We start from the raw sequence: 22,205 nt of genomic DNA, 5'->3' as shown, positions 1-22,205 counted from the left end.
ATTTAGGTAGAATACATTTATTCTCTATATACCTACACAACGTACCAAAAGCAATAATAGAAAAATATGGAGCTGACCTTCCAGATTACTCTTGCATCTGGGAAAAATGAATTGAAGAGAACAGAAATTACCCATGAAGAGTTTACTGAAGAAGTTTTGGAAGCAAGGATAGAATATGCCAGGACAATAAAGGAGGAAGGAATATCAAGGAAAAAAAAAAAAGAAAAAAAAAGGTTATGTGAGATCCTGAGAATAATCTTGCTTGTATTTTTTTTTTGTCATCCGTCATATATATTATAATATCTATTACAGTTGTAGTTATTTAACTTTTTAGCATCTCTGGTCTCATGCATCTCTCAAATAAATCTGCTAAGGACTGACAAAAGCTGGATCCTGGTCTAGGATATCTGGTCAATGACATTTTGTAGGAAATTGAACTTATACTTAACCTTGATCTCCTCATTCACCACATGATGCACTTTTGCACAGCGAATTAGACAAAGTACACAAAAATGACAAAAATGACAAAATCTTGAATTTAAAAAATCTTCTAGGAACAAATGGATATAAATAGCTAGTAAAAAGCCCACAAGAAATGTAAAACGAATAATTTACAGAAGAAGAGGGAGGAAACCTAGAAATGTCACTAAAGTTTCTGCAAAGTATATGTTTATTTATTTATATAATTTGGGATTTAAAGAGTTATCTCTATCTTGCCTTCATCTTCAGATTATAGAATTAATATACGTTATTCAACTATGTCTGTAATACGTTTGGAAGACTGGAGAAATACTAATAAACAAGGAAAAGACATTAAAGCATAAGTATTTGCTAAAACTAACATGCACTTACCACAGCTATTTGTATTCTAAGCAACTGAAAATTATAGTACCCTAAAGGTTCTTGATTACCTTCTTTTAATCATTAGTTTCAAAGGTCTTTGCATCAGACTGTTAAATGGTATTATATGAAAAGTGTATGAAATTCTATCTTTTAAGATATTAATTAAATAAGTACAGTTAAGAATGACTTCCAGGTGGTGGAGGAAATGTGGTATACCTAACACTTTCCATGGATGCACCTTGATTTTGACTAAAACTTTCTAAATGCTACTCGATATTATGGAGTACTAGATGTTTGTAACGTATGAATGGTACATTTTCAAATGGTTTTCAAAACCGAGTTTCCATTCTTTTGGAAACTCAAACATTTAAAGAATGCTTTGATTCTAAGACATTTCATACATTAGAAAGCATCAACAATGAGAAATAGATATCAAGATATGATTTGTAGGACTGTCAGGCTCCTAGTTGTACACAGGGAAAAGGAGACCTAGAATCAATAGCTTTCAGTATTTGTAAATTCCATGTCCCTACCAAGTTGCCTGATCTTTCAAATCTTCTAATGTGGAGTTCCCAGGACATGCAGGAGAATGGGACTAGTCTTGGGGACTCCAATTCCTCAACAGCTACTTAGGGAAAAAGGGGGAATTGGGCAATATTCTGACAGAAACAGATATGTGCTTTGGCACAAGCTAGCTGAAACGAAACCATTCCTGAAATATCTGTGTTTGACTACATGGATATGTTTGTTTCTCCTACTCCTTCCAAGGTGGAAAATCCCTTACCAATGCATCAGAGTTCCTCTGATTAATTAGAAATCTCTGCTCAGAACAGCAGCATGCTTTAGTCCCCAATCTCTTGTGTTGACACAAATAAGTACATAGATAGTTTCCAATTTACTACTGTATTGGTTTCTACCAATAACCTCTCTGATTTCAGGTAAAAGCAAACTCCCCACAAAAAACAAATAATCCACTTTGATGAGTTGGATCAATGGTTTTCTTTCTCTTTCTGGTAAAGTTTCTTCACAGTATCTTCTGAAAAAATGCTTTAAGCTGTCTATGGGGTTTCTTCACTGAAGTATTAATTGACAGTTGAACCTGATGTTGTTATATTTTATTAAGAAAAAAACCTGGTTAGAGAAAGTTGAAATATATTGCTGAAGCTGTAAGAAATATTCTGGTAGTCATAGCAAATATTTCAAGTGCTTGTATCCAATGAAAATACATGAAATTTGATAAATATCTGTGGAATTAAAGTAGGAAGGTAGGGCTGACAATAAAGACATTGATGACAGACTCCTTGAAATTTGAGAATTTGAAACTAATCTTTCTTCGAATGTAATTATATATTGTGGCACTAGGGGAAGAAACGTGCATCCAGTTGTTGCAAATTTAAATCTATTTTCCCCCACTTCCGTCTCTAGACCTTGCTTTATATTATCAGAATTAGATTTTAAAAGCTGTCTCTGTATGTTCACTAGCAGAAATGAAAATAAATGTGCTTTTTCAGATTTACATGAAGGAATACCACTTCGCTGATTTTTCTATTTCTTCAAATATACCAGAACAGATGTGATTCCAATTTTAAAAGCTGTAATGTTATGTTGGCATCTACACTACATTTTATTTATTTTTTTTAAAGAAACATGTAATTTGAGTAAATGAAACTACACACTTACACCCGTTGGGAAGGAGGAAAATACTATTTGCCACTGTTGCTCATTAATTGCGTTAGGAGGTAATATTGTGTGAGTACTTGCTTCCATCTTCCTTTTGGATCAACAAAATATGAATTTTGTCATCTTACTACCAGATCTTCAACTATTTCAACATGTTTACTTTTAGTAAATTCTAGAATCTCAAAGTATTTAAGCAGGAGGTGAAATTAGAAAAGAGAAAAGGAATTTAGGACTGAAACAATATTTATTATTGACACCAATTTTCAAGCTTATGTTTCTAGCTGAATCAGAGGTCTTGCTAATTTTATTTTTTATTTAGAACTTGGTACAAAGAGAGGAAGTGTGAGAGTGGAACTGGAGTTAGATCACACTCCTGCTATTATTCTTCTTAAGCTTCAAGAGAACAGTTGAAAAGGAGCCGTGATACTTGTATTAGACCTTGCCTTTCACACTGTGCCCTAAGAACATGATCCAGGCCACAAGCCTGAGACATTTCCCAGTTGAATGGCAGTCATGAAAAAGAGCTGATAAAGCAAAACATACCATAGACTGAAACTGATTTAGGGTTTTATTAGTAAAATGAATACTTACCCATAACATACATCTACTTTTAGGCAGTCTTTAATTATCCAATATTAGCTTAAACCAAAAAGCCAAAGTTGTACTCTGAAGAGTATATAGGCAAATGAGAATAATAAAAAAGCCCTCATCAAAAATCTATGAATTCTTAGACTTCAGAAATACTAAAAATCAAGAAAACAAGACATGTGAAGAGCTGAAGGTATCAGCACAATTCAAGCAATACCACCATAGCATTACAATCCTGGTTTATTTTCCTGGAGGCTATGGACTCGAAATGATACATTTTAGGATTTCCTAATAAAGAGTTTTGGCATTTAATTTAACATTGATTCCTTCATATTCTAGCAGTAAACAAAATCACTTCCTGAAGTTCGTGCAAAGAATTAATTAATTCCTCTACCATTAGCTCTTAAAAGCAATATTCATTATGCAGAACTAGAATTATGAATTATCTGTCATTTTCATGTTATGTAAAATTCTGAAAAAGAAAAACCCAAAAAAGTTTAGCAGCACAGAACTGGGAAAACTAAAGTCCCAATATTTAATACAGGCTTTGACTGGGTAGAATACCTACACTCAGTTCTCAATGCAAATTAGCATTTAAACATTCTGTGGGCCCCACCATACTGCCAAGAAATACTTCAACCCCAGCTTAATTTTATGTATCTACAATGACTAAGCTACCTCCACAATAGAAATAAGATTTTTTTCATATAGCTGTGCTTCCATGAACCCACCACTACCAGTGATTTCAGATACCAGCATTTTCATTGCACTGGATCCGGAGTAATTCACAGATGAGAGGCGTTTTAAGAAACTATAACCTCTCTCCTAGGAGATAACACTTTCTGGCTGAGAAACTAGTAGCTGATCATATAAGATCTTATTTTCTGTTTTTAAAGAATGATCTGATCAGTAAGAATAGGAGAGGAATTCTTCACTACAATATGGGTGTTGCCCAGCTTTTAACAGTCAGAGGCAAAATTGTCAAAGATTAGCACCAAATCATGAAGCTTTTAAAACATGTAGTTACCATGTTAGTTCACTGAAACCTGTTTCCCTAAAGCCAAAGAAAGAAACTTCAAGTGTGTTTTTTGCACTGTACTTCAAGCACATTGTACAACTCTCTCAGCTCAGGCGGACGGAAGCTCACAAAGTCTGTATTCTCCTAGTCTATCTGGGATGGTTAGTGGCCCAGAATAGCTCCAGCTGAAATTTAATTGGTTAATTCATGTCTCAGTCCAGTCTTTTCAGTTGAAGACAGACCCAGGAGCCTGAGCTCCATGTTCAGGTTTGCAAACAGTGACAACCCCTGTTTTTTGACTTTGTAAGTCCCCCTCTGGCTAAACCTGAGGCTTTTAGGTGGTTTTATGGCACTCATATATTTTTACTAGGAGTTACAGGGGCTGCAGAAAGCATGTGAACCTCATCTCCTCATTGTAAATCAAATGATAGTAGGACATACCAGACATTGCAAAATGGTAAGTGAATGCTTGTGAGTCAGCAAAGACAATACTGCAAGGTGTTGCCCTGTCATGTTAGCGTGACAAACCTGTTGTAGCATCTTTCTGCTTGAACTACACAAGGGTATGGTACAACATTTTTCACAGAACAGTCAGCATATAGTAATATGTGGCCATCACAGTGTGCCCACACACTTGAATAAGTCTTAATCTTTCACATCCTTTTGCTGTAAGTACTCTCTTTTTGATAGTTCACATGATACTGGGGGTGGAAAATACCTTACAGAATACTACACATGACAGTGTTTTGTGTTGTTGGATTTCACAGCGTTCAGAATCAACATTCATTTGATTTTATATTGAGAAACATAATAGTTAACTAATCATTCATCGATCTCCTTATAAAAGGGAGAGGGCTTAGCAGGTTTCTTTTAAAAATTTTCTAAGCAAGATGTTAGGCTTTATAAAGTTAACACTGAAATACATGTTTCAGGGTCAATTCTGCAATGTTGTCACATTGATTTCACCAGCCATTGAAATGGCAGATGAAATTTTCTGTGCATAATTTTCAGTCTTTTAATCAGTAAGTACATCATATCTGTCTTCTTATTCTAATATTCAAAATTTGTAAACATATTTGTAACTTTGAAGAGTATTATGAACTGATACCATGACAGCTGCTTCTAGAAATGGAAAACATTTCTGTTAAACGAAATCCATTTAGAATTAAATGCATTCAGTAGACTAGTGAACCAAGAAATATGCTTGCATCTTCTATCGGGGTAAGTGTCTCCACATCTGAACTTAGTCTCCAGCAGCTTGACAGACTTCAAGTTGTAGTCACTGCATGATGAAGTTATGATTCCAGAATACCTACATAAAATTAACGTAAGTAATTAGCCGAAACCTAACTAGCTCCTTGGCAAGGGACAGTAAACAAGAGTGATCTTGTTAAATGAGTCATTTCCGGTAGGAGTAGACAACATGTCTGTACTTAACAAAGATGAGGCGGGAAGGGAAGCCTATTATGCACGATCTATTATGTAGGTTGCTATTAATCAGAGTTTAAGACTAACAAGGATTTTATAGCAAGTGTACTGTTGTACTTCTCTGCCTAATATCAAGTCAAAGTGCAATTTCTCGCTGCTTGCTGGAATATTAGTTTTTTTTCTGTTTTTTCAGCATTTGCTAGTATATTAAAAGACACTCAGATTAGTAATAGTAATGGTAACAATAATAATTCTGACACAAGTTTTTACTGAGGAACCAAAACCAACATATGGATTGGTGTCATATAATTCTTTTACATTGAGTTGTTCTGATAACAACAACTAAAGAAATAAAATTACTGAAGATTTGGGGATGGGGATGCTGGGGGGTGTCAAAGCCACAAACAGGATTCCTGGAACAGCTGCAATTGTACCCACTCACAGCTGTTTACCTTCCCCTCAGAAGCTCTTGCCTTTACTACGGAGACTGACTGAACAGAGAGCAAGAGCTGAACTTCGCTTTTCGAAGCCTGGTATAGTAACCTGAGTGGCATTTGTTTTGATTTTCCTTATTATGCTAGGTTAAATGGCTGTTACATGAGCAGCAAGACTTTCCCCTGCAAGAGAGGCGGAGTTGGCACTAGGTGGCAGGAACTTCTACGGCTGTCCCCATGCTGACTGTCTCCGCTACTCAAGAGCCAACCGCATTGGTAATACATCTCAGCGATGCAGAGTGATTATCAACGGTAATGGTGGTTGTCTCAACCCTGGTCCTCTGATTTAAAAGCAGATGAGTTTCACTGGCTAATAACTTCATAGAAGCTGATGATCCCACTTGGTATATGAGAATTCAAATATTCAGACATGAAAACTGACTTTTTTTGTGGTAGAGGAAAAATTATCCACTAAAGTTTTTGGTAAAGTTTAGCTGCTTAACCAAACTTCCCTTCCCTCTGATGTTAAGCAAGCTCGTCTTTCATCCTGATAGGGTTCACCAGTCCTTGTATTTATTTCTGTCTTACTAAGATCCAGAAAATTATTCTTAATCACTAATTGCCAAATAAAGTGCAGCCCAGAGGAAAGAAAGCTTATTGGCTCCTTCTTCAATGCTAAAAAATGTAACACTTGAATTTTGAAATTAGACAGACTACTCAGTAACAGAAGGATTTTCCATCCTTTTACCTATTGATCTATTGATCAATCGATCTAGCGATCTCTTTTAAATTTACTGAATAATACCTTGTCTATCCATAAGTCTATAAGCATATTTCTGTCTTGTTCCACCAAAATGAAGTAATTTGTTCCTAAATGTGTTTCACATCAACATTGTTCTTTTCTTGATTTTATTGAAAGTAGTTCCGTGCTGTTTCATCAGTTGTGGGGCAATTCATTATGTGAACTGTTAAAATAGAGTTATAAGGGAAAAAAATCAGAAATACATAAAGAATGTGGTACAACTGCAACATAAATCGAAAAGACATTCCTGTTCTGTAATATATTTCCAAGCTGGCAATTTATCAGAAACTCTCTCTCTAAAAAAAGAACCTCTCAGTTAGTGAGCCTGAAATAAACTCTTACTCAAAACCAAAAGGTCTGACCCAGCTGTTGGCATTATTCATATGAAATATTTCACCGGCATAATCAAAAAAGACTTTAACGTCTTGTTTCAAGTATTGTTGAATGCAAATACTTCAGGCCAAGCTCTTTCTTTCAAAATAAACGAGCAGTTGCAGAACAATAAAAACAGTTGAGGCATTTATGCTAAGACATGAAAAGCGGGATGCCAAGGCGGGTTTCTAAACCACATTCCAAGCATTTTAAATGCCTTTTGATTGTTACCACAAATCCACCGATTGTTGTGAAAAGGGTATGTGTCATCAAGCCACAGGCGAGGCCTTGAATACATCTGGCTCAGAGTTCATGGCATTGATGTTAAAACACCGCACAGTCACAGTTATGCAGCAGCTATTCCCAGTCCCACATCACCACCCTTTTGTAGGAGTATGTCTGCCTCTCTGCTAATGACACAAATTAATTCAGAAGATCAAGATGAATTCAGGGACTATATATACATTGCATTCCTCTCTACATAAAACACATTTACGATTTTAAAGCTACACCATGCAGTGAAACTGCATTCTCTCATCAGCCACTATTTTCTGTGTTCTCTTAAGGCTCCAAATCCCCCTAGAATTTTCCTGTCTATTCCTCTAGGTTTGATACAACACGGAGGCATGCTGTCTCTCCATATTTTAAGTTGTTGTTTTATGCCACCGTAAGTACCAAAATAACTGTAAGTAGTTTAAACTGAAAAGCTTCCTGTATAAATTGCTGTCACTCTCCTGACTAGTAACAGTGACGATAGCAGGGTTACAGGGGAAGTTCTCACAGGTAGGACTTTAATCCATTTAATCCATTTTTCCCCAAACATGTTGTCTTTCTCCACCTCAAAATTTTGTTTGGGTGGGAAGAGTAAAATTTTTCTACGGTTTTGGTCAGGCAGAAGTCTGTCCAGAAGAAAATCCACAATAAATAGCTGCTGCACATACACATTGACTTGGCAACTATCATGCATTGGATCTTCAGTGTACAAGAGTAGAGGATCTGATACCTCCTGTGCTCAATGGACTCATTTCAGTTGGTCTGTAGAGTCTATCAGTGTATGTGTTTAGAAATACATATCACTGGTCCGACGCATTGTGGGTTCATCATGGCTAGTATATCCTTAATCCTGTTCAGAATTTCCTAGATCAAAATATACAGGAAATCAAATAAATCACAGTGTCATAGTTAATCTTTGTAGATCTGATCCAGGTGAAAAGCACTGGAATGAGATGGCTTTTGCTGCTTTAGAAATAGCATTAAGTTATATAGTAAAGCAGCAAAAGATCATACCGTACTTTGTTTTCCAATGTGGGTGCAAAAGACAGGGAAACTGAAGGCCAGCTGTAGGCATTCACCGCTAGGTAACAATACTTCTGTGATGCAGATATTGCCTTTATCCTGCAGAAAAGCTTTCTCAACATTACATGAACAAAGATGAGATTAGACCTCAGGCAGTTGATTCCCTGTGTTCTCTACAGTCATCGTTTGGCTTTAGGAAGTAATAGAAGAAAATCTTTAATTTAAAGTAGTACTGGATGGACTTCAAATGATGCAGTGAGCCTTGATATTTATCTGTTCCTCTTTGATGAGATGTCTGGAGGAATTTCCTGCTTCTGCTGTGATCGAAAATATTGAGACACTATCCAGAGTAGTTTCATAACTTTTCACTTCTGATGCTGTTTATAACAAGGAAGAACAGCCTTTGAAAATCAGGGGAACTCCCTCGTATAAAGCTCCAGGAATTTTCCAAGCTTCCTGGAAGTTCAAAATTTGGCTCGGTCAGCATTAGCAAGGTCTTGAGTCATATCATCCTTTTTTTCTGACGTGTCAGATCTTGCTTGTGTTTTCTTCACAAATAATGAAAGAGCAGAGGAAGAACTTAAGAAACTAGAAAAAAAACAGATGTCCCATCGTGGGCTTAGAAGTTCAGCTTTAGTCTTCTTTCAATAGCCTCACCTGACAAGATAGAACAAGTGTGTGCTATCCAGCAAGTAGAGAAAAGGGGATGGAAGCAAAAGGGGGGAGATTATTTATATATCAATTTAACAATATGCTCATGTTCTTTGGGGGAATTCTTTTTCCTTTGAAGACATCTTTTCTGATTAATAAAAATATAGTTCTTCTAAAGAATGTGCTAGTATGGAATCTGAATGGCCATGGAGCTTTTGTTGTCTGTAAACACCTGATTTTGTTTTAAACTATGAACTTCAGTGAGGCCAGAAACGCAATGTTGTTACCTTAAATCATTCTTGCGCTTTCAAAACCACTGATTTTAAATTAGTATTATTTCTACTATAATTTATTGAAATATCATATACTAGGCTTAGTGGATTCTACCTGATGTATCCATTACGAGTAGGACAAGGTCTAGAATTATATGGACAATATTCATGTTTGTGTTCTCAAATCCTTTGCAGGAAGTTTGTAAACTGGAGAGGATAAAAGCTGCTATTGAATGCTTCAACACATACATGCAATTAATAAGCCAAGAAAAATGCAATGGGAGTGGAATCTGATTTCTCATCCCGACAGTGTTAATGCTATCTATATGGCAGCAACAGGGTGAAGGGAGGAACATTAACTCTAGAGAAAACAAAAGAAATCTAGGGAACATACAAAGTTTTAAAAACTCCTTTTGCAGTCTAGGTGAATAAAGATACAAATCCATATGACTGAGACTACATGATATAAGGGAAAATAGAAAACATGCCAAATACTGTTTTTCTGAGTTAACATATTAGTAGCCTAATTGGAATTTTAAAACTCCTAGTATTTTTCCTCATTGAAGAGTTCACACTCAATGAGTTTGTGTGACTGGAAAGGATAGTAAGACCGAGGAAAGAAATGAAAACTGTTCTCAGAATAGAATAGACTGGAGAGAATAGGACAAAGGGGTCAAACTCAAAATGCCTGGGTCAAGGAATGGAAGCCAAGAGGACAGTTTCTGATGAACCTTCTGTTTCCAGCCAACATTCTTACAGAGGATGACCACTTACTGTTGCTGTCAGAGATTAGTTCATATGCTGTCAGTCAGATTTGCACATTCAGTGATTTCAGACATACAAAGGATGAAAGTGACTATCAATATTTTGTCACCAAGTGGATTTTTTGTTACATAGAAACTGCTTTGGGGATTGACATGTCTGTGTTTTTTTCTAACCTGCAACATTAGACAGCTATTTCAAAACATAGCCAAGTATAATTACGCTATTTCAAAAGATTGTAAACTAAGATTAAGAAACACCAAAATTAAGTTTTTCTGAGAAATCTGAATTAAACTCTTTGGTGTGCATGCACATGTTGACAGTCTTCAATTATATCACAGTCATTATTTTTCGGCCTCATTCAATGTTCAGGATGGCTATGGAGGTGAATCAGGGTTGAAGAGTGTGCGGTGAAAGGACCTGCAGCTTTGTTTACTGAAGAAACTGCTTTGTTCATTGTTTGCTAGATAAAACACAAAATGAGTGGAAGATCTGGGACTGTCTTCAAATAAATTAAGAGGATCCAGGGGTCTCCAAGCCTCTAATAAATCTGATGTTGTACAAGCCGCTAACAGTCATTGACTATTTTGATAATTTCCATTTTTCAGGTACCAACCGTAATATCCCCGTGACAGATTTGTAGAAGTACTGAGCATTAACAGTTCCCTCCTGAGTTACATTGAGCTGTATGTTGACATTTTAAGTGTTAAATAATGCTAATTTATCTGAAAAAAACACACCCTTGACTGTTCAATGAGGCGCCCTAAATTAGTGAAAATGTTTGACCCTTATTTAACCTTGTGATATGCAATCCAATGAATTTATTCAATAAAAATATTATTCCCCTCCCTTTGTTGAAACATTTCCAAGATTAATTCCTCAATTTGTGAAATATTCATATATAACAGTGAGAAATATGACTGAAAACTCTTGAGAAAATTAATATTCTGCTGTTGCAGCAATGTTTGAATAATGTGCATGAAATAGGATATTGGGCCACCCACTGAACAATAAAACAAAATATGAAATAGTTTCTCATTTAGAAAAAACAATCTATTCTTTGTTCTTATTGAGGCAGAGTACCCACGAGGGGAAAAATTTATATGATCATGTAATTGAAAACTGTTAAAAACAGTTCTTTAATGTACCAGGAAATGCATTAAGATTTCAATCTTAATCCTCCACTTTTCTCAACACTTGAATGCTTTTCTTTTAATAGTATTTTTCCTTTTTATTTCCTTTTATGTATAATTTTGTATTTTGGTCAAAGAAATTTTCCCAGAACCACTTTTAAATGTAAATTCTGCCCTTGTTAAACATTTTTTTCTGTTCCCAGTGTCACAACTTGTATTGACATAAATAGCTATGTCAACATGACTTGTCAATATGTTTTCCTGCTTGTTCACTCTCAGATTATTGTAATCTTCTGTTTGTGACATACAAATCACTCACATTGCATAAGACTGCAAAATCTTTAGAGGATTATGGCTTTTTAGTTTACACAAGCTGGGGGTAGTAAAGGAGAAAGAATGAGATGAGCTATAGCAGTATTAATTAATTTGCCGTTGGAGTTTTTCTGCACAGAGGAAAAGGCTGGATGCACGTCTGCTGTCTTGATGCAATAAGGACGTGACAGGCACTTATGAAGCAGTTGCTTCAAGCTGCTTGGTTGGGGTCCGTAGGGGTGTGTTCTCTTCAGTGCTTCCTTGCCATCTGAAGGAAAAACAGGGTCTTGGAAGAACATGGACTCAGTTATCCAAAAGTTAGTATGTTTCGAAACTGTCTGATATTTTGCAGAGCCTTCCCAGTAACGTGCTTGAGGATCCCATCTGGAAAATTCCCCTTGAACAGGCATAAGTAAGAAAGCCATGGACAGCCATTGTGTGAGCCCTCTTCAGACCAACAACACAACATGGGTTCTGTGTGTGCAAGCATAAAAGGTGAGTGAAAAATAAAAGTCAGCACTTTGCAATAATTAGTAAGCTGAAACAGCTGGAATGTGAAGGGCATTTAAACCTTCCTGTGAAAGGTCAGGGCCAGACTGAGAATTGGGTCATGAAATATGTAGCTAAGCCAGCTACATATCCCTTAGCCAGATCATTCACTCTTTCTAAGCTCTTTAAGAGATATTTACAAGCTTAGTATGAGGCAATATCAACTGATGATAGGATTCCTACCGGTGAGGCAAATTCAACAAACAAACTGCTCCGTTTATTTTTAACGGTAATGAATTTTCATGGAAAGGCAGCTGTTTGTGAACCACAGGCCTGACAACATAAGCCTCTCCTCATATATGTCAGTCAGCCAGGTTTCATACCAGGGTAGGGTATCAGCAAAGCAGAATAGCAAGTAGCCATTTTTCAGATGCGCTGTAGGGGCAGGAGCCAACACCACGTGCATTTGCAATTCTAATGGCCACTAAAGATCAGAGGGCTATGCACATTGCATCGCATTTACCTTTGCAATTTACAGCAAGCTAATCAGATAACAATTTTAAAGTTCAAACAGAGAAGGAAACGTTTCCAGCAGATAACACTTTTTATAGCTATTCTCATAGCAAAACAATGCAAACCCTGGAATGCTTCCAGCTCAGAGGAATGTGAATGACTTCTTCTGAAGATATCTCCAGTAATTATGATGACTATCATAAAAGCATTAGAGGCACTGTGATTAGTTATATATTGAGAAAAGTGACTACAGCAGCAATTAAAATCCACCCATGACAAAACAAACCAAAGACTGAATTGTGTCATCCTCTGGAAATGGAGAAAGCTTTGACAAGTAGGTTCTTACTTAATTTTGAACCTCTTTGCTTCTGTCTAATGGTGGTTGCATGATGTAAGGCAGACCAGGACGTGGCAGCTAGCAGTTTGTACTCAACACTGAAAGACTCTTTAGACAACCCGCCCTAATTTCAGCCTGAGGATTGCACCAGTTGCCCCTTCCTAATGTTATCCGTTTATTCCTCTGACAATAAAGCTGTATTCCAAATTAGACTTTAATTACTGTCACAACAGAAAAACATATAGCAATATGTTTGTGGCTCTCTCTGTATTCACATTGTAGGTGCTACTACAGCATCAAAAATAACCAAAGTACCATTTTCCCCAGTTACTGCCAATGCCTCTTCATTTTCAGTTGAATACTTCATGTTCAGAGGAAATAAAAAATCTGTAAATTCAAGCCAGGTTTGGTTTCTCCTCCAGTTTGCATCACATAAAAAGGCTGATGTGTGCAGCGTGTGTGAGAAGTTGTGAATAGCAGCGATAGTGTGTTACATAACTTAGAGAGCAAAACTATGTTGTTTTGTTTTAATAGCTTTCAAAAGAATTTAATGTAATTCAACATTATCTCAACGTTATTTGAAAGATATTGATGTCCGTCAGAGATATCTCAACACCATTAAACTACCCTCTGATAACAAGGAGGTTGCCAGAGGGCACTTGAGGCCGTTAAGGGAAGCACGTTTTGCTTTCGCATTCCAGACAATTCTGCAGAATTATTCAAAACGCACTGAGGCTCCTTTGACGTTACCAGTCAAACACTTCATAGCTCTCAGCATTCAAACTGTGCACTAGCTTGGGATTTTTCAGTATGTTGCAAAAGACGAATCACACACAAAGTAGTAATTATTAGTCATCATCAGTTATATGAGGCGTGTACCTATGAGTGTGTTTAAAAGCAATAGTAATATTATAATTCCTCACACTTGGGAATACTCCAGAAGGGAAAGTTTGAATGGTTTTTGTCCCCCAAGAATTCATATTACCAAACACTCTGTAAACCAGCTGTATGTATGTAGATCTTCTTTTCTGTTGTTTCCAGAATGTCTCAAATCGTATTCTGCACTCCTATCCTGCTCACAGTGTTTCTGGCACACACAGGAAACAGTTTAAAACTGCTAAGGGACCTACTGCTGGAAGGAATCCCTGTGTACAGCCTTAATATTGTTCAGACTGCTTCCACTGAAATCATGCAACTGCACTGGTATGAGGCAGAGACAGATGCCTGTTCAGGAAAGGAGTACTATTTCATTCATTTGTTAAGAGCAAATGAGTAAATGTTCCTGCGAAGAACTAATACAAGTATGTTTGTCAAGAGACATTTCCTCACCCCCTCTTTATGGTTCTGAGGAAGTGTTTTGTTTGAATAAGGCAACAAATGACCATATTTTCATGTTCTGAGAAATGTTATCGGACGCTTGAAGTAAAAATAGGGCTTGTGGAAGGCCTTGGTTAAAATATTTCCTACATGTCTCTCAGGCATACAGGTGTGGGGGAACATCAAGGTAAACTCTTCAATGTTAAATCGCTGTCATACAGAAACAGGGACATGCCTTCCTCAGAGCTCTTCCAGTAATCAGAAGAAACAACACAAATTTTTCAAATGATTTCTGAAAGTTTTTGATCAGGCCTTTAATCTTTGCAAACTTCCACCCATGCTTTGTAGGTTTTATCTTGGAAAAAGACTTTCCCCACTTTTTTTTTTGCATGTCCCTCCCATCGCTCAGTGGTTGTCTTACTCTCTTCACAGTGCTTACTTTTCAAGGGCAACCTTTTAGCATGTTTTTTCCTCTGTCCAGGACGTATTGCAATGTCTCCACCTCCCTTTTTACCGAGGAACCGAGCTGACAAAACCCAGGGAGTGACAAGCTTGGATACACAAGCAGGAACAAGTAACTACCAACAGAAAGTGGGGAAGGACAGGGAATGAAATCGTTTAGGAGTGCCTTAAGAAGATATTGTTGCTCAATAATGAGCCTCATCCCAATTATCTTTGTAATTATATGCTTGAGGTCAGCTCAAGTTAGTTGAGTATGTGAATAAAATTTCTGCCCCATTTTTAAAAATAATATCTGCATCTGTGACTGAGGGAACTGTGGGACACAGAAAGAGCTGAATTGGTCGTCACTAACATTTGAAAGTTAAGTTTGATTTAGCTTTTCACAAAATTTAGCCTGAGTTCAGAAATGACACATGGAGACAGAGCTTCACTGTTTACATACTAATGCTTGGGTATTCATGACAGCAAACGCGGCAGCCTATATTTCCTATAAACACTTAAATTTGCTAGTTCTTGTTGCACTGCTTAGTCAGGTAAGTTATGCAATTGGGTAGGCAAAATGACATAAAATGACCTAAGTAAATAATCATTAGACTCTACAGAGTAAATTTTTTTTTAAAGATCTTGTACCACCTGTTCACTGATCATTAGCAGCCCAGCTATTTTCTGAAAACACCTAAAAATAATGCCGTATGACTGTGTTGAGAATTTCATAATCTGTTCACAGAGCACTGGTAGATATATTTTTTCACTGATGAAAAGGTTTGAAGTATGTTCTTATTAACAAAACAGACATATTCCAATTAAGGCTGCACAACTACCTTATTTCAAAATACAGACTAGGATTTACATATATTACATACTCTGCACACTATGCATTATGCGTTACCACTGTCAAAAATGGAGAAGTACACCACATTGAAGGCTAAGCTACTTCTGGGTTAATTTTATGTTATGTTTCTAGCAGATACTTTGAATTTTATGTTATATCAGTAGCACAATATCAAATTACATCAGTATACAATTATATTTACATAATAAACAAACTATTAAGCCATATTGGACAGTGACCATAATCTGTTCTTATCCTTGTCCAGTTAGTCTTGGCTAATGAGCCCTAAATTAATGAGCAAATAGAGCTCTCACCAGCGTAGTTCTGAGTAATCCCATTGAGAACAAAATTTGCATGCTGACTGGCACTGAGGTGAAACACTGTAGAAAATAAGGCTGAACATTCATTCAGCAGAAATCATTTGCATACATCTGTACTGGGAAAACATGGGGAGTTTTTCTTTTTTTTTGGGTGGTAGAACAGGTTACTCATAAGAACAAATATGAAACATTAGCAAAAGGAAACACATTTTCTAGAAAACTTACAATCTTGTCCAGCTTGACATCAATAAATTAATGGCATAAATCGTAGGCTATGGGATGCAATTTAGCAGCACAAAGTCTACTATCCAATGCTCAACTAGCACATTTTATTTTGGTGAATTAATTTACATTTTTGCTGACATAAAGGCAATGCAATGATCTGCGCTGTTGCTAAATAATCAAATAGGACTCTTCATCAAGAATTTTCTGAGCACATCTATACTTTAGTTTCTCCAGTTGTTGATCAGGCAAATGGAAAGCAAGGGTTTCTCCCACATATGGAAAAGTTTGTTCTGTCTCATATATTTAAAAAATAAACTTATCCAGGATAAAGCCCCCATGCCATGATTATACTTCAGGAAAGAGGGAGATTCAGACGGGTTCTGTACTTTTGTGTGCAACTTATTGCTGTGGAAAGGATTAGAATTGAGTGAGGAAAAGTGGGATTATGTGTAACTGAGAGTTTTTGTGTCTACTCTTCCCAAAGTATCACTGCTTCTTTGTATAGTGACATAAATTCTGCCTATGATACACGATTATCCTGTGCACCATAGTAATGCTAAGCCAGTTTGGCCTTAATAAATCTAGACTACTTTCTACTATGCTTCAATGAGATGGATGGAGTAGTGCAATTATATGGTTATTACTGGACACTAACATTGCAATAATTATATCTGTTAGAAAAAGACAATATGTTAAAAATTTATACAGACATAACATTGCTAATGGAACCACGTCTAAGTATTCTAGCACCCATGATGTCTAAAGTTTATGACCTACTAAATGCCAAACTGCTGACTTTTTTTTTCCCTGAGAGCAGAAATTTGGATGCCCACGTGTGTGTAGATAGTTTAAAAATTACTATTAATTTTGACTGTCCATTCCCTGCTAAGCACCTACCTTTCCTCACCCCAGACTCGGAGGAGTTCTATAAGATCTCAGGAAAGGATGTTCAGACACCCACTATTACGTGCCTGTGATGTCAGAGACTGCAAGCAAGCTGGCGTTTCCTTCCATTGACTAAATGTACTCTCTGAAGTCTACACTGAGATGCCCAAAGGTTTGTGAGACATTCATATGTTGTTAATAGTCACGACAAAGGACCTACAGGTGGCTCATGGTCTTCTGTAGTGGCAGCTGTAGGCCAGACAGGGTACCCAAGAGAATCTCAGAACTAGACAACCCTGTGTTGGTAATGATATCTAAACTCATCTGTAATCAATGGAGTTTAGATGATGCAGTGGCATCTGTAGAGGTATTCAAAGTACTCTATAGTAAACATATATTTGGTCAACTGATGTTTGAATTAACTGAATAGTTATCTGGGTTTCAATAACTGTATCAATTTCATACATTTCTATTGGCTATAAAGAAAGCCTAGATTATAATGACACTATAATATCTATAAAGTAGATTTATACATTTAAGTGCCTTAATCTGAGAGCTGAATCCCATACTATAGTCTCCAGAAGGGTGTGAGGGACCTGTGTGTCCCACGTCTTATCTGGAAGCCTCAAGTGAACTTGCTGCAATTCCTGGGACATCTCAGAGGGCCACTGCTGTCTCTGTGGCTAAATGAATGAACCCTGGATGTCTAAAGTCAGGTGAGGTAGCTCCCTTCCTCACCCTCTAAACTATATCAGAAATGTTTACTTGGGACTTGTCCTCATACTTCGGTATTGGTGAGGAGTCAGAAATTTTTTAACAAACAAGTTTTATACAATCAAATCAAGCAGTATGTAATCAATAGGAAAAAGGCAGACTAAAACTTCCAGGATGTCAAACAAAAATTCTAATTCTAGTTTTGGATGCATCTTTTAGTGGCTGTTTTGCCCAATAGAATTAACTGATATAACAGAGATTTGAATAACTATCTGATTGTTTAATCATTATGGTTTTAACTGAATTTGACAAATGTCAATTTAAAGGACATTTGGGTGTCTTGTAAGAAGCTACAGCTGTCCTAAATTGCTATTTCTTCTACCTTAGAGTGTGAATAATAGTATACAGCTTAGAAATAAAGCCACACATTCTTTTGTCACAAGAACAACTTTTTGAAGGCTTGTTCAGTCATTCAAGTGAGCTTTCCTGAGAGAAATATTCTGTTAAATAGTCCTGAACTTCAAGGAACAATTACTTGAAAAATGGCATCAATATTCAAATGACTTATCTGACTTAGATTGCTTAAAAGCAAACACATAAAATAACCCCTCTCCTTGTTATCTGTAGAGGATAAAAAAAGGCTTTTTAAAGAGGTTTTATGAAAAATACATGTACCTGGTAGCCTACAGAGGATTGCTTGTTGGAAAGTGAATGTGTCAAGAACAATAATTAAAAGTTAGTCTACAGAACTATATCTAAATAATTAAATTTTTACTTTAATTACATAGCATTTTGTATCATAGGTCTCATGCTTTACAGAGTTTTGGTTTGATTTCCCTCTCTGTTGGGTAGATACACTTAAGTACAAAATGGAAAAATTACTTGTTCAAGGTTTCTCAAAACCAAATCTAAGCTCTATCCACTACTTAATACAGTAGCATGGTATTGAAAGAAACTGTTGTATTCCAGTTAGAATGCTGGTAATGTTAGAGTTAAGCTGTAAGAGTTGATTAACATATTACTCCAATGATATTAAAGATACTGAATAAGCTAAAAAATCCTCCAAACCATTATCTGACTGATACAGTGGTGCTTTTATACGCAAGGTTCCTCAGAAAGTTGCATCAAGGAAACTTTCAAATATGAAAATAAATTTTAAAAGTACATTTTAAGACAAAGGTGATGTTGGAAACACGTAGGCATGTGATTTCATGCATGTGGGTAGCCCTACTGAAATTAATGAAACTGCTAAATGGTCTCATAAAAATGGTCTCATAAAAATCCTGGTCAAAAAACTGAAAATGCTCCCATAGACTTAAATGGATCTTATCAGGTCCCATCCATCAGTGTGTTTTCAGAGTCAGAGCCTATGCTCTCATGACCATGTTTTGGAGCTGTACCAACCTGCCCCTCTGTGTAGATGTGATTACAAACCATTTTCTAATCAAAATTCCCTGTGCTCACTCTGACAGAATTCATTACTCATTACTTAAAATGTCCCTATATGGGCCTGACATTCTTCTATGCGCATTGTAGCTATGTCATCCATTTTCACATACCACTGTGTGGCTGAACATACTGAAACTTATTTTAGCTATAAAACATATTACTGAAGCCTTAGATTATTTACTCTATTGGCACTGGACAGTTTATTTTTAATAACATGGATTAGAATATGAGTGTTGTCTTACCAGCTATAAGGCATAAATTGCTGTCTGAAGATTCCCTTTAGGGGAACATTGGGTTTTGGATACCTGAATTACAACATTTGAAATGGAAAAGCTTGGAGTGGGCTCATATCCTCAGATCATAAAGGAAAACAGAACTGTATTTTTGTTTACATTACATATTTTGTTTACATTTGTGGCCACACTGCCACATTATGTGTCTCCTTCTGCCCCTTAATACCTTTACCAAGACTGTAAATTCCGTGGGGCAGAGGTTTTCTTTTCATTCTTTGTTTCAATATTACCTGACAAGTGGGCTTCTAAGTGGAAATAACAAATAAAAATACATACACACTAAGCATGGGCCTACTATAATATTAGGTGACCTTCATTTCTTTTCCTTCAGATGCCATTGGAAAAGATAGTAATAATTATATTCTGTTTTAATTGTAAGCTCAGATAGATCATTATTAAATAAACCCAAAGTAAACTAACTGTTCATTTTTTTCTCACACAAGCAGCTTCTCATAAAACAAATCTTTTTCTCCTCACTTTGGCCAGCCTCTCTCAACTCCTTTATGTCATTTGCCAAAGCTTTTTTCTCTTACAAAAGCATATCACAAATCAGGAGAACTTTATGTTCTCAATAAAGGGATTATAAAGAGGCTGTTTTTCCTTATCATGTCCCCCAAGATAGCTATTTTGATGTAAAATACAGGAGAAAAAGAATGCAGTTACCACCTCAGTGCAAAACTTTGTGGCCCCAGAATTTGATTTTTCTCAAATCCATAAATCATGTTTATGTTAATTGTAGATATCCAAACCATTCTGAAACTACTTGAAAGCAGGATGATTGTACTGCTGAGCTAGTTGTCTCTGAGAAGTGGCAGTTTTATTAGTTGTGACACAGCACTGCGCAAGCCCCCACTTATGACAAGACCTGTGATGAATTTAGGCACTTAGTTGCTTAAATCTCCTCAAATGGTCAGCAGAAAGGGAGACATTCCACCAGAGAGATCTTAAGTAGGGTGTCTACTGAGTGTTTAAAGAAGCCTAGGCATGCTAATCTCCTAGTGTAGGTACCTAAAACAAGGTGCCAGCTTTACTTCCCATAGTCCACATAAAATGCAGTATATAACCCTTTATTTATTATTCCTTACTGCAGATTTAGCCCTAATGATTACTGCAAAGAGATTAAGAGCTGGGATGTGTTGCCCTCTGTGCTCCTTGCAGAGTCTGCGCGTCTGAGAGTTACTGTCCTCATAGCCCAAGAAAAAAAGTGAGAAGGATTTCTTGGACAACTTTACACAACTAAGCAGGCAGATGAAGCTTGTAAAGATCTTGCTATGAACAAAGGCAATCAAGGACATCATGATCCAGGCTGAAACATACAATATAGCGATACCAGAAAAGACACAGTTTTTAAACTCAACCTTCTAATGAAAGCCCATGTAACATACGTATGTTTAGAGACTTATATTTCCAATGGCATCTGTTCTGTTTAGCACTCTTTCCACCATGTGTAGACAACAGGTGGACTGGCAGGCAACTAAACATCATCTGCATATAAAGGATTTATTTTTGATATACTATAATGATATATAGGGATGATACACACATTTCTGGAAAACATCAATTGCCAGCAAAAATGGTGCTTTAACATATCTCAGCTAACTCTTTCCCTGTCATTCTGCAGCAAGGAGGAAGACTAGCATCCTTTTATTAGGTGGGCTGAAAGGAAGGACAGCCAAACCATTGGACTACAAATTAAAAGAACAGGAGACCTGGCTCCATCACTGGCTTCCTGCGTGATTTTGACCATGATGCCCTTTAAGCCTCAGAAATGCATCGGCAAAATGTGGTAACATGTCTGCACAGCAAAGTCGCAAGGAACAACAGCATGAGATTACGAAGTCTGAAGAGACTTGTATGGGAAACAGTCTTGTCCCCTGTCTCCCTGCTACAGATGTCAACAAGCCGGGAATTATACACTGTGTGTGCAGCACTCAACCCTCATCCTACCCAACATGAGGCTTGAATCATTAAGTGTTCAGATGCTTTCCTGATGATTGACAAATAAAGAAAACATATAATCCTTTAACAATGATGGGACTTAACACTATTTCTGGACTAGTAAATACTATGGGTCAGAATCTGTTCTCTATACCTACAGCCAGTGTCAAAAGCACAGTTCATGGTGATAATGGCTAATCTTGGTTACCTTCCAAACTGTTGCGACCAGTCCGTGTGCTGTCCAAAACCTACTACTGTGCCTAGGAGGTGGTGTGAATTAGCATGAGGCATTAACAAGCAGGGGTCCTAGCAACTTAGTGCCCTGATCCTTAAACTGCCTTCAAACTTTGTAGGACTGTGAAAAAACCTGACTGAGGATAGAAGACACTACTTGTATCACAAGAAAGAAAAATATGTCATTATTGCATTTGCAGAAACCCCTCCAAAAGCATTTTGACACAAGTTCCGTACCCCTGTAATGTCAAACCTCATTGTTTCCAGCGGCTGACTTGGGGTTTGCCCATTAGAAAGAAGAGTCAGCTTGAAACAGTCAAGTATTGCAAGAGAAGCGCTCTTGATCAGAATAGCTGGTGTTAACTAATTCATGGCAAAACCTGTTTTAACGACAGTTTTTCAACAGCCATGTTATCCACCTTATTGATTCCCCCACCTCACTTACAAATAAATTACTATAATTTGCTTTTACCTGTAAAATTTTGCTCATAAAATGTTTTCTTTCATCAAAATATACTAAGGCCCTAGCAGGGGAGGAACCAAACTTTGTTTTCTTTGTTTTTTCTTAAATAAGCAAAAGGTTCCGGTAGTTATTTTAATATAATT

Source organism: Larus michahellis, chromosome 1, assembly GCF_964199755.1.
Source record: "Larus michahellis chromosome 1, bLarMic1.1, whole genome shotgun sequence".
In the NCBI taxonomy this organism is placed as follows: domain Eukaryota; kingdom Metazoa; phylum Chordata; class Aves; order Charadriiformes; family Laridae; genus Larus; species Larus michahellis.
The sequence above is the reverse complement of the archived record's forward strand: the minus strand, read 5'-3'. Positions refer to the sequence as shown.